This window comes from Bufo gargarizans, chromosome 4, assembly GCF_014858855.1.
Source record: "Bufo gargarizans isolate SCDJY-AF-19 chromosome 4, ASM1485885v1, whole genome shotgun sequence".
In the NCBI taxonomy this organism is placed as follows: Eukaryota; Metazoa; Chordata; class Amphibia; order Anura; family Bufonidae; genus Bufo; species Bufo gargarizans.
Window position 1 is genome coordinate 183,442,017 of NC_058083.1, and position 14,612 is coordinate 183,456,628.

At 47.3% G+C, this 14,612-nt stretch overlaps 1 pseudogene; it reads right to left on the reverse strand.

Moving 5' to 3' along the window:
• Positions 1-10,390: 10,390 nt before the first annotated feature.
• Positions 10,391-10,592, reverse strand: LOC122937288 (annotated as a pseudogene).
• Between the last annotated feature and the right edge of the window lie 4,020 nt (positions 10,593-14,612).

The following is a 14,612-nucleotide window of genomic DNA, read 5'->3' on the forward strand; positions in this document are numbered from 1 at the left end:
TGCAGACAGCGACGGCTGTTTCGCACGCTAAGACGCGCTTCCTCAGGCCACTGATTACGTCATTGCGCTTCCATGCGCTTTATACAGGTGGAAAAGGGGGACGGCCGACGCCGTCAGCAAGTACCTCACTCCCACGGATGTGACGTATAAAATACAAGCAAAGCAACAGGTATGATTGCAATCTGGAGGTTAATTGAGTCAGCAAAAGAAGGGGGCAAGACATATTAAACATATAGGGAAAGGGCGATTGTACAAGTGTACATAAAAAGCAAGTGGCAAAATTACATCTCTTAAATTGCAGTCCAAGAGGGATGGAATAACTAGTATAGGTGGCGGCAGTAAATTACGATTCCCGACTAAGAACCATACACCCGTTATATATATTTCAGGGCCTCATCAAGTTAGCACGGTATATAATGAGAACCAAAAGGGGGAGGGTTCGCTTCTACATGGGAAGGACAAGTCGCAAAAAAGTCCCCTCTAGTATGAGCGCATGAAGGTTCATAGAAACACAGACATGTCATTTCTATCATTCATTCCCACCGCCTGCATGGCCTGCGTGCGCATGATCCACCTTGCCTCCCTCTGCAGGAGCAGGCGATGCCGGTCACCACCCCGAGGGATGGGGCGGACATGCTCTATGCCCGCAAAGGAGAGGCAGCGCGGATACGCGCCGTGGGCCGTGCGGACATGCTCTATGAGGCGTGGACTGCCTCTGCCTGATCTAATTGAGCCAATATGTTCGCGAATGCGCTCAAAGAGGGGGCGAATTGTCTTTCCGATGTAGAAGCGTTTACAAGGACAGAAAACCACATACACTACATAGGACGTACGGCAGTTAATAAAATCCCGTACTGTGTGTGATACACCACCTACTGTTAAATACCTAGAGCAGACATTAAGTGCGCAGAAGGAGCAATGGCCACATCTAAAATTGCCCAAAGGTTTTTTCAACCAAATTTCATCACGGGGTGAAGAAAAGACACTTCTAACTAACTTGTCTTTAATTGTAGGGCATCTTTTGAATGTGACCAAGGGTCTATTTTCAGTGAAGCTATTAAGAGTGGGGTCTCCCTTGAGAAGGTCCCAATTTCGGTTAATAATCTGCCGAGCCATTTCAGCAACCGGGCTGTATTGAAAAGCAAAAGCAAAACGTGGGGATTTATTAGTGTTACTCCGTTCAATGAGCAAAGAATTGCGATCAAGTGAAGACGCTTTAAATAAAGCTGCGGAGACTTCTCGCAGTGGATAACCCCTACTAATGAGTCTGGCTCTAAGTTCCCCAGCTTGGCGATGAAAACCTTCATCCGTGTCATTAATCCTGCGCAGACGGACGAACTGCCCATATGGAACTGCGCGTTTGACTGAGGGTGGGTGGAAGCTGGTCTGGTGGAGGAGCGAGTTAGTCGCTGTCGGTTTACGGTGGCCACAAGTGTGTACCACTCCATCTTTTACCGTAACATGTACATCTAGAAAATCCAGGGCTTCACCACCAAAATTGATGGTGAACTTCATGTTCATGCGATTGCATGTATTAAGATAATCAACAAATGCACGACACGACTCCTCGCTCCCCGACCAGACCAGAAAAACATCATCCACATATCTTAAAAAAAGGCTAATATGGCTCACATAGGGGTTATCCACTGCAAAAATATAGGTCTCCTCGAATACCGCCAGGTACAGGTTGGCGAATGTGCACGAGACTGGCGTGCCCATAGCCGTACCTAGTACCTGGCGGTACCACTGTCCATCAAATTGGAAGACATTGTTCGATAGAACAAGATCCAGTGCCTTGTGGACAAAATCAATGAAGACCCCACTCTTATTGCTTCTACTCAAGACTGTGTCAACAGCCTTCAACCCAAGATCATGGGGGATTCTGGTGTAAAGACTCTCGACATCCAAGGACACGAGACTGAATTCCTCCCGCCACTCCACACTACGGAGTGCCCGGAGGAAGTCTCCCGTGTCCTTGAGATATGTCGGAGTGCTCCCCAGTAGTGGTCTAAGGAGCCAGTCAATATAGCCTGATAATGGTTCCAGCACTGAACCGATGCCTGCCACAATAGGACGTCCCGGAGGTCGGGTGAGGGATTTATGGATTTTTGGTACAAAGTACCAAGTGGGAATTTTTGGGAAGGCTGGCACGAGTTTATCCCTAATATTTTTAGGTAAAAATCCGTTGTATATGTACTGATCAATAAACCGACAGAGCTTGGAGGATATTTCAGGTGTCGGGTTCCCCCTTAACTTCATATAGACTGTGTTATCTCCCAACTGTCTATTAGCCTCCTCCATGTAATACTCCCTAGACATCAGGACCACATTCCCTCCCTTGTCGGCCGGCTTAATCACCATATTTTTCTGCTTCCCTAGCCACAATAAAGCATGGGATTCTTCCACCGTAAGGTTGGAAGGTGCTGCTGGATACACCAACGCACGCATTTCTTTCAAAACTTGCTTGTGGAACAGGTCAATTGGTGAGCCGGCCGGCATGGGAGGAAGGAAGGTGGACCTGATGCCTCCTGTAAACCTACTAAAATGTTGTACTGCGTCTGTGGATTCATCTGGTTCAGTGCTGGAAAGGAAATGGATACAGGAAATTTCTTCATCACTGAATTTATCAGACAGATGAAAGTCAGTGAGTGACATAGTGGCGGGGACCTCCCCCTGTAAGGGGTCGAGGACCTGGGAGGTGGTTTCAGAGAATAATCTCTTAAGATATAACTTGCGGATGGACAAGAACAAATCTATCTCAAAATCAACCAGGCTGAACTGCCCAGGTAGGCTGTATCCCAGCCCCCGATTGAGGAGTGGGATACAGCCCTGGGGCAGTTCAAAGCCTGTGAGGTTGAGAACCACATTTTCAGGAGGTGTTTGGACAAAGAGTTCGTCAGGAACTACTGTCGCCAGGAGACCTGACGTCTTCTTCTTGTCGACTTTCTGGTTCCTCTTGCTTGCTGTTCCGCGTCTGCCACGCCCCCTTCTCGTGCCTTTTCTAAAGGGATTATTGTATCTTCAGCTTGATTGGCTCCATTTCCCTCAGAGGCACTTGATTCTGAATCAGTGGCCCAGAAATTATGGCGTCCTCTTCGTGGGGCCCGTTTGGGGCGATTTCGCTTTTTGCCCCAATCAAAGACACGATCAGCCTCATAATCACTTTTGTCTCTAATAAATTTGTCCCTCTTTCGGTCTTTAATGTCCGCTTGTGTGGCGAGTAGTTTTTTGTTGAGTCTTTTTTCGAATCCAAGAAATTGCGACTCCATGAGTCGTTTTTGTAACTCCTCCTTTGCCTTGCTTAGTTGTTCTATGACATGTGTATATTCTTGCTGGTCCCGTGTCAGTACCAGTTCCATGATCTCCAAGGAGAATCTTTGGTGTGCCGCTTTCCATTCCCCTATAAATAGGGGATCATCCTCGTACTGCACAATTTCTTTAAAGAGACGTAGGCCTCTCGGAACACGCCCACTTTCCTTATAGGACTTCAAAGACTCAATAGTCCAGAATAATCTGACTTCCTTGTCAGCAAGTTGAAATATTTTCGCTTCCAGACTTTTAGTGCTGGAAGTCTGTACATAATCCTGTTGGTTGCAGGTAACAAAAAATGTGTCCGCCCCTTGACGACCCAGAATAAGACTGCATGCGGTTTCGGATGCGGTTTCTATATCAGAAGTGGTGGCTTCAGTGTTAGAGGGGACTTTTTTGCGACTTGTCCTTCCCATGTAGAAGCGAACCCTCCCCCTTTTGGTTCTCATTATATACCGTGCTAACTTGATGAGGCCCTGAAATATATATAACGGGTGTATGGTTCTTAGTCGGGAATCGTAATTTACTGCCGCCACCTATACTAGTTATTCCATCCCTCTTGGACTGCAATTTAAGAGATGTAATTTTGCCACTTGCTTTTTATGTACACTTGTACAATCGCCCTTTCCCTATATGTTTAATATGTCTTGCCCCCTTCTTTTGCTGACTCAATTAACCTCCAGATTGCAATCATACCTGTTGCTTTGCTTGTATTTTATACGTCACATCCGTGGGAGTGAGGTACTTGCTGACGGCGTCGGCCGTCCCCCTTTTCCACCTGTATAAAGCGCATGGAAGCGCAATGACGTAATCAGTGGCCTGAGGAAGCGCGTCTTAGCGCGCGAAACGGCCGTCGCTGTCTGCAACTATGTGTCCGCCCCGGATCCTGTTTGCTACCTGCTAAGGAAGCTACAATAAAAAGAAAGCTTTGACACACTTCGGTGAGTGCCGCAACTTCTTTTTCAACTCTCCTCACTATTTGCCAGTGTTCTGTGGACTGATGAAACAAAATTAGAACAGTTTGGGCCCATGGATCAACGCTATGTTTGGAGGAGAAAGAACAAGGCCTATGAAGAAAAGAACACCTTGCCTACTGTGAAGCATGGCGGGGGGTCAATCATGCTTTGGGGCTGTTTTGCTTCTACAGGTACAGGGAAGCTTCAGCGTGTGCAAGGTACCATGAAGTCTCTTCAGTACCAGGAGATATTGGATGAAAATGTGATGCCGTCCGTCACAAACCTGAGGCTTGGGAGACGTTGGACCTTTCAACAGGACAATGATCCCAAGCGTACCTCCAAGTCCACTAGAGCATGGGTGCAGATTAAAGGCTGGAACATTGTGAAGTGGCCATCGCAGTCACCAGACTTAAATCAGACTGAGAACCTCTGGTGGGACTTACAGAAAGCAGTTGCAGCGCGCAAGCCTAAGAATGTGACTGAACTGGAGGCTTTTGCCCATGAAGAATGGGCGAAGATACCCGTAGATCGCTGCAAGACACTTGTGTCAAGCTATGCTTCACGTTTAACAGCTGTTATAACTGGAAAAGGATGTTGTACTAAGTACTAAGATTGAATGTCACTTGGGGGTTGAATAAAACTGATAATGATGTGAGCACAGAAAAGACATTTGTGGTTATTTCATTATAAATGTTATGTTATATTTGTCTGACTTACAAGAGTCTCTGTGATTTAATTGTAAACAAGATGACTGAAATGATCAAAATCAATGTCAAACTGGCCAAAACACTCAATTTCAGTGGGGGTTGAATAATTTTGAACACAACTGTACATACTGTGGTACTGTGAAGAGAAGGGGGGAAGGAGAGGGGTTCAGTCCTCTTCTTCGTTGACGTCCTCGGAGATGTTGTAATCCCGCAACAGGCTGTGGATAAGTCTGCGGCAGTCAAGGACGGACATGTTCTCCCTCCTGAGCACAAGCCGGTTCCTGGAGACCCAAACAGTGTCCTAAAACAGTTCATAAGGCGCCAGGCCTCCTGGATGGCCTCAACAGTAAGAATCCCAGGAAATAGTCCATACAGCACCGAAGTGCATTGCAGGCTGTTCCTGGGCACCGAGTCTTTGAGTTCATGTTCCAGGCCGTCCAACAGGCGCTGTGCAAAGGATAACGCCCAAAACAGGTGATGTTTCCTCCACGAAAGGGTACCTGGGGCAGTACCGGGTTTTGCACAGATTGCGGGCATGCATGAATGACCGGACTGGCAGTCCGCCCTGAATGGCCATCCAAGATAAGTCCTTATGCCCGTTGGTCAACCTGTTTGATGACACATTAGTCCAAACTGTCTCTACGGTGTCGTCATGGATCCCTGGAATTGACTCCACCACATCCTTTGCTCTGATGAGTTTGTGGATAGTTTTTGGCTTCCACAAGTCGGGTTTGAGGCCCTCCAGCTGGTGTTCCCTCACAAACCTGACGACGTTCCCGTAGAACCAGGGATCGTGCCAGTTGTAAGGGATGGAGCTGTCCCACTTGTCCCAGCCCAGACCCCTCCAGAGGGGCAGAAGGAAAAAGCAAGACATAGACTTGCCCGCAGAGCCATTGGCAGTTCTCAGAGTCCGACGAATGCTGTCACAAACACAGGTGATCCGCAGTAAGGTGGGCAGGGCCGGTATGCCCTTTCCGCCCTTGCGGGGCTCTTTGTACATGATGGCTCGCTTCACTCTGTCCATCTTAGATCCCCAGATGAAGCAAAACACTGTCCTGGTGATGGCCCTGGAAACGGTGGCAAGAGGGGGCCATGCCTGTGCAGTGTATTGTAGCACAGGCAAAACTTCATTACGCAGGACGAGTGCTTTCCCTTCGATCGTGAGGAGTCTGAGGCTCCACAGTCCGATTCTTTGGTTCACCTTGGCCAAGCGTTCTTCCCAAGACTTGAGTGCTGCGCCTTCTCCTTCCCGAACCAGACTCCGAGGATTTTGATGAAGTCTGATTTGATGTTAAATGGAAAGGGGTCAGAAGAGGCCAGTTGCCAGTCCCCGAAGAGCATGGCTTCTGACATGCCGCAGTTGATTTTGGCCCCTGAAGCTTGTCCGAACTCCTCTCGGGTCTGGACGAGTGCAGTCACCGAACGCCAGTCAGCGCAGAAGACGGTCATGTCGTCCATGTACAGCGAGCACTTGACCTCGTAATGTCCTGGTCCTGGTGCGGTGATCCCTCTGATTTCTCCATTCTGCCGGATAGCCTCCGCGAAGGATTCTATAACACAAACAAAAAGGAGAGGTGAAAGAGGGCAACCTTGCCTGACCCCAGAGAGGACAGGGAAGGGGTCAGTCTCCCAACCGTTCACCAACACCGTGCTGCAAATGTCAAGGTACATTAGGTCAACAAAAGAACAGAACCTCCTGCCTAGACCTAGCCTGCGCAGCGCCTTGCCCATGTACTCATGAGAGACCCGGTCGAATGCCTTCTCCTGGTCCAGGCTGACCAGGGCGGCATGAACACGACGGTCCTGGATGTATTGCACCGTGTCTCTCACAAGAGCGAGGCTGTCTGCGATCCTGCGTCCTGAGATGCCGCAGGTGTGGTCCGGGTGGACGATTCCGCCGATGACGACCTTCAGCCGGTTGGCCAGTACCTTGGTGAGGATCTTGTAGTCCACTTTCAGGAGAGAGATGGGACGCCAGTTTTTCAGGTCACATCTCTCCCCCTTCCGCTTATATTGGATCGTGATCATTCCTTCCCTCAACGATGGGGGGCATCCTACCCTCCACCACCATCTCCTCATAGAGTTCCAGCAGGTCCGGACAGATCAGATCCCCCAGCGCTACATAGAGCTCTGCAGGGAGGCTGTCACTGCCCGGGGTCCTGCCTGACCTAAAGGATCTAGCAGCAGAGAGCACCTCCCCCACCGTCAGAGGGTCAACCATGGCCTCCGTACCTGCAGGATCAAGATGGTTAGTGATACCCAACAGGAATTTATCGGCGGCTGTCTGGTCAGTGTTTTTCAGGGAGTAGAGGTCGCTGTAGCAGTCTGTGATGACTCCTATTACTTCCTCCTTCCCTGAGCGCATGTTGCCGTCTCTGTCTCGCAGTTCGTTCAGGGGTGTGTGGCCGGCGTGGAGTTTCCTGAAAAAGAAAGAGTTACACTTCTCGCCCTTTTCCAGGTTTTCCACTTTGGAACGGAAGACGATTCGTCTGAATTCCTCCTCAAAGTGCATTTTCAGGCTCTTTTTGGTCTTCTCAAGGTCCTCCCTCACGTCCCAGCCGCACCGGTGAAGATCTTGCAGGGACTGCAACTCACGCTGCAGTGCTCTGAAGGCCTTCTTTTTTTCACACGCCTGATGTTGTTGCTTGGCCTGAAAGAAACAACGAATCTGGACTTTAACATACTCCCACCAGTCACTAGTACATTTAAACAAGCATTTGTCGTTCCGCCAGGCTATGTAAGTGCCCCTAAGCTCCGCCAGCACATCTCCCCGACTCAACAGAGCGCAGTTCAGCTTCCAGGACCTACGGCCTGGGGGAAACCCGGTGCCTAGGGTGCACTGGACCTGAATGGCCCTGTGGTCGGAGAAGAAGCAGGGGACCATAGAGTGCCTACACCGCCTGACTGCCCGAGAGGTAAACACAAAGATCCGAGAACGGAGTGAGCCATCGGGCCGACACCACGTATAATTAATAGAGCCGTTCCCCATGGATCCCACAACGTCCTGCAAGGACGCTTCGGTCACCATCTCAATAAGCAGTTTGGAAGTGATGTCTAGCTTGCTTGAGGTCCCGGAGCTGCGTCCGTCCCCTTCTATTGGGCAGTTGAAATCCCTGGCCATCACTACGGCCCTGGTGGTAGCGAGCTGCGGTTGTAGGGCCTGGAATAACTCCAGTCGCTCACCCTTGTCAGGGGAGGCGTACACGTTGATGAGCCTAACCGGCTCTCCTGCCCAGGAGCCATCTACGACAAGAAGCCTGCCGCAGACGAGCTCTTGGACGGAGTCAAGTGTGAACGCGTTTCCCCTGAGGAGGATGGCAACCCCAGCTGACTTACAGCTGCCACCACCGGACCAGTAGGAGGGGCCAAGGGACCACTGCCTGGCTAGGTGGTTGTAGGACCTAGAGGGGGGCAAAGCACACTCCTGCCACATGTAAACGTCGGCAACCTGAGAAGTAAGGAAGGTTAGTATCGTCTGACGTCTAGACCGATCCCTAATGCTCCTAACATTGATGGAAAAAAGGTTAAAGTTTGCCATCATGTAAGAGAAAGAAAAAGGTTACCAGAGAACGATACAGCCTAGTTACCACTCCGGAGGTCCGGCGGTTCCTCTATTTCTTGTCCGCTGTCTGTGGGTTGCCCCTGCAACAGCGCAAAGGTGGCTACGATCTCTTCTAGAGTTATCTGTAGCCGCATCGGGTCGGCGGTTGCCCCATTGGCCACTATCTCCTCCACTTATGCTCTCGTCGAGGCTAATGGGGGGTGGAGGGTTTGCTGTTGGGGGTCCTCGTTGGTGGCCACCGGTTCTTCCATCTGCTGTTCTGTTTCTTCTTTGTTGGGTGAGGCCACGTCCTCTACCTCGAACATCTTCTTTTTGAAGTGGTCAGCCACGGGGCTGTCCCTATCCTTTCTCTTCCCTTTCCTCTGGCTGACATCTGGGGAGATAAGAGGGGGAAATTCCTCCATAGAGAGGGCTACAGCAGCTGGAGGAGAGGTTATTTCTGCTGTAGTAGTGGCAACGGGGCGGGTTGGGCTGGGGGCACGGGAGGGTGCCACTGAGGTGATGGGGAGTTGGATGTGGATGTTCTCAGTGTTGATGACGACAGGGCGGGGGGCGGTTGGGCAGGAGGGGGAGGGAACGGGAGCATGGGCGGGGGAAGATGTCCGCTTACCCTCTTTCCTGGATGGCTTCTCTTTGAGCTGTGCTGCTCCTGGGCTGAGGCTTGGGAGGGTTTCCGGATGGCCGGAGCCCTGGCTGCGACTGAAGCCCAGGTGCGGTCCCTCCGCGCAGGTTGCACGCCACCTTCTTTGGACAGTCTTTGGTCTCGTGACCTATGATCCGGCAGATTCGGCAGGGATCCTATTTGCAGTTCTTCAACTCGTGGCTCTTCTGTCCACATTTCCTGCAGAGCTGTGGCATATCCGGGTAGTAGATGAGGGCGTGGGAGTTTCCGAGGGAAAAAGACTGGGGCAGGTGCTGGAGACCGTCTTCTGCGGTCGCGTCTTTGTTCAGTTTCACGACCGCTGACCACTTTCCGGTTCAAAAGCCGAGTCCGTTCAGGATGTGGGTGGGTTCCCTCACCGCTGTGCAGAATCGATTCAGGAAAGGGGTGAAGTCTTTGCCGGGGGTGTGTGGATTCCTCATAGACACCGTAATCCTTCTTTCCTCCCTCTGAATGGGGCAATTCCCGACACAGTGAGAAAATGTGGAGTCCGATGCCGCCGATTTCACCTTCTCCTAATATCTTCTACAGATGTTGATTGACGCAAAGGTCACGTAGAAGATCCCGGTCATAAAGGCTTGGACGCTGAAGGTCTCCGGCTTTGAAAATCCCTGGTCCACCAGTATCTTCTGGCAGAAGATTTCCTCGGTCATCTCCGGGGTCTTTCCATCCACCTCCTTCAGCTTCATGGCGACGGTCTGCCGCATCCAGGGCTCCAGTGAAGGGGCGACCTGGCCGGGCTTTCCACCGCCCTTCTGCCGGGCAGAGGCGCCGGGTCCGGCCCCAGAGGGTCCAGGGGGCTTGGGGCTTCTTGGCTAGTCCTGCAGCATCCTTCTTGGTCTTGGGGGGCTTGGAGGCTGTGGCCATGGCTACTTCCCTCTAGCCCTCTTCCTGGGGTGTCTTTGCAAAGCGTCCCTTGGCCCAAGTGGGCAGGGCTCTGCAGATCTTCTCCTTGCTGGGCGGAGCTTCTTCCGGGGAAGATCTTCGCCAAGCTTCTTTTCCTCGTCGGGGTCCACCGAGGCCGGAATCTTCAGGCCGGAGTCTTCAGTCCTCGTCGTCGGGGTTCCTCGTCGAGTCTTCGCAAAGTCTTCTCCTGAATCGCAGTCGGAGAAAATCTTCCGGTAGTCGTGTTCGGGGTGTCGAGATCTAAGTAAGCACTGTCTAACGTCGTACACCAAGACTATTAAGCCCCAAGAGGAGGTCGGAGACCAGAGCACTCTTGTTCCCTGGGGAATAGCCCTACACCCAATAGCAGCAGTGAGCTGAAGCTGAATTTAATCAACAATGCTCAAAGGCAGAGTGCAGGGGGTACCCACAAGGACCTGGGCCGGCAAGTCAAGGCAGACTGATAAGAACAGATACTACACTTGATCTTAGCCAAAAGGCCGAGAAGTGATGGGCCCCTAGACCTGCCATCTTGGTACTCTTATTACACCCTGCATATCAGTAAAAGCAGAATACACTGCAATGCAGGAGTATGAAACAGATTTTTAGATTTTAATTTGTGTTACAAATCTGCCATGTGTGAATTTACCCCAACAATATGTTGATCATTTGGACAAAACATGGAGCATTGAATTTTAATTTAAGGGTTTTAGACCTTGTTCACATGGGCAAAATTTACCACTAATTTAGCAGCAGAAAATAGTTGTTTTTTTCCCACTGTGTAATCTACATTCAAAGTTCCATTAACAGCTTCCCATTGACTTCAGTGTAAAAATTCTCGACCGTGTGCTCAGCCATGTATTTTTTTATCCTGTAGCTGATTTAAAAAACACTTGAGAAGTGATGTGTTACTTTTTGAAGTTCATTTGATGGTGTTTTAGTTCCATAGAAGTCAATGGGGAGGGGTAAAACACACTGAGTAGGAGGAGGGTCTGGATTGTATTTGGCAGTGTTTCCATCACTAATAAAGACCTGTTTTCAGCTGATTTTGATACAGATTTTTATGCTGTGGATTTTTCCTCGGCCTTAGGGCTCGATCACACGAACGTTTTTTGCGTTCCATATACGGTCTGTATACGGAACCATTCCACGTAATGTACTCCGTATGTCTTTCTGAGATAAAACTGACCTGTTCTCTTCATTCTCCGGGTCAGTACGATTACAGTGATACCACATTTATATAGTTTTATGGGTTTTGTTTTTACAGTGTTTCCTATGAGATAAAACTGACCTGTTCCCTTCATCCTCCGGGTCAGTACGATTATAGTGATACCACATTTATATAGTTTTATGGGTTTTGTATTTACAGCGTTCCCTATGAGATAAAACTGACCTGTTCTCTTCATTCTCCGGGTCAGTACAATTACAGGGATACCACATTTATATAGTTTTATGGGTTTTGTTTTTACAGCGTTCCCTATGAGATAAAACTGACCTGTTCCCTTCATTCTCCGAGTCAGTACGATTACAGTGATACCACATTTATATAGTGTTATGGGTTTTGTTTTTACAACGTTCCCTATGAGATAAAACTGACCTGTTCCCTTCATTCTCCGGGTCAGTACAATTACAGGGATACCACATTTATATAGTGTTATGGGTTTTGTTTTTACAGTGTTCCCTATGAGATAAAACTGACCTGTTCTCTTCATTCTCCGGGTCAGTACAATTACAGGGATACCACATTTATATAGTTTTATGGGTTTTGTATTTACAGCGTTCCCTATGAGATAAAACTGACCTGTTCCCTTCATTCTCCGGTCAGTACGATTACAGTGATACCACATTTATATAGTTTTATGGGTTTTGTTTTTACAGCGTTCCCTATGAGATAAAACTGACCTGTTCCCTTCATTCTTCGGGTCAGTACGATTACAGTGATACCACATTTATATAGTTTTATGGGTTTTGTTTTTACGGTGTTACCTATGAGATAAAACTGACCTGTTCCCTTCATCCTCCGGGTCAGTACGATTACAGTGATAGCACATTTATATAGTTTTATGGGTTTTGTTTTTACCGTGTTACCTATGAGATAAAACTGACCTGTTCCATTCATTCTCCAGGTCAGTACAATTACAGAGATACCACATTTATATAGTTTTATGGGTTTTGTTTTTACAGTGTTACCTATGAGATAAAACTGATCTGTTCCCTTCATTCTCCAGGTCAGTATGATTACAGTGATACCACATTTATATAGTTTTATGGGTTTCGTTTTTACCGTGTTACCTATGAGATAAAACTGATCTGTTCGCTTCATTCTCCGGTCAGTACGATTACAGTGATACCACATTTATATAGTTTATGGGTTTTGTTTTTACAGCGTTCCCTATGAGGTAAAACTGACCTGTTCTCTTCATTCTCCGGGTTAGTACGATTACAGCGATACCACATTTATATAGTTTTATGGGTTTTGTTTTTACAGTGTTTCCTATGAGATAAAACTGACCTGTTCCCTTCATCCTCCGGGTCAGTACGATTACAGTGATACCACATTTATATAGTTTTATGGGTTTTGTTTTTACAGTGTTTCCTATGAGATAAAACTGACCTGTTCCCTTCATTCTCCAGGTCAGTACGATTATAGTGATACCACATTTATATAGTTTTATGGGTTTTGTATTTACAGCGTTCCCTATGAGATAAAACTGACCTGTTCTCTTCATTCTCCGGGTCAGTACAATTACAGGGATACCACATTTATATAGTTTTATGGGTTTTGTTTTTACAGTGTTCCCTATGAGATAAAACTGACCTGTTCTCTTCATTCTCCGGGTCAGTACAATTACAGGGATACCACATTTATATAGTTTTATGGGTTTTGTTTTTACAGTGTTCCCTATGAGATAAAACTGACCTGTTCCCTTCATTCTCCGAGTCAGTACGATTACAGTGATACCACATTTATATAGTGTTATGGGTTTTGTTTTTACAACGTTCCCTATGAGATAAAACTGACCTATTCTCTTCATTCTCCGGGTCAGTACGATTACAGTGATACCACATTTATATAGTTTTATGGGTTTTGTTTTTACAGTGTTCCCTATGAGATAAAACTGACCTGTTCTCTTCATTCTCCGGGTCAGTACAATTACAGGGATACCACATTTATATAGTTTTATGGGTTTTGTATTTACAGCGTTCCCTATGAGATAAAACTGACCTGTTCCCTTCATTCTCCGGTCAGTACGATTACAGTGACACCACATTTATATAGTTTTATGGGTTTTGTTTTTACAGCGTTCCCTATGAGATAAAACTGACCTGTTCCCTTCATTCTCCGAGTCAGTACAATTACAGGGATACCACATTTATATAGTTTTATGGGTTTTGTTTTTACAGCGTTCCCTATGAGATAAAACTGACCTGTTCCCTTCATTCTTCGGGTCAGTACGATTACAGTGATACCACATTTATATAGTTTTATGGGTTTTGTTTTTACGGTGTTACCTATGAGATAAAACTGACCTGTTCCCTTCATTCTCCGGGTCAGTACGATTACAGTGATACCACATTTATATAGTTTTATGGGTTTAGTTTTTACAGTCTTCCCTATGAGGTAAAACTGACCTGTTCCCTTCATTCTCCGGTCAGTACGATTACAGCGATACCACATTTATATAGTTTTATGGGTTTTGTTTTTACAGTGTTCCCTATGAGATAAAACTGACCTGTTCTCTTCATTCTCCGGGTCAGTACGATTACAGTGATACCACATTTATATAGTTTTATGGGTTTTGTTTTTACAGTGTTCTCTATGAGGTAAAACTGACCTGTTCTCTTCATTCTCCGGGTCAGTACGATTACAGTGATACCACATTTATATAGTTTTATGGGTTTTGTATTTACAGCGTTCCCTATGAGATAAAACTGACCTGTTCCCTTCATTCTCCGGTCAGTACGATTACAGTGACACCACATTTATATAGTTTTATGGGTTTTGTTTTTACAGTGTTCCCTATGAGATAAAACTGACCTGTTCTCTTCATTCTCCGGGTCAGTACAATTACAGGGATACCACATTTATATAGTTTTATGGGTTTTGTATTTACAGCGTTCCCTATGAGATAAAACTGACCTGTTCCCTTCATTCTCCGGTCAGTACGATTACAGTGACACCACATTTATATAGTTTTATGGGTTTTGTTTTTACAGCGTTCCCTATGAGATAAAACTGACCTGTTCCCTTCATTCTCCGAGTCAGTACAATTACAGGGATACCACATTTATATAGTTTTATGGGTTTTGTTTTTACAGCGTTCCCTATGAGATAAAACTGACCTGTTCCCTTCATTCTTCGGGTCAGTACGATTACAGTGATACCACATTTATATAGTTTTATGGGTTTTGTTTTTACGGTGTTACCTATGAGATAAAACTGACCTGTTCCCTTCATTCTCCGGGTCAGTACGATTACAGTGATACCACATTTATATAGTTTTATGGGTTTAGTTTTTACAGTCTTCCCT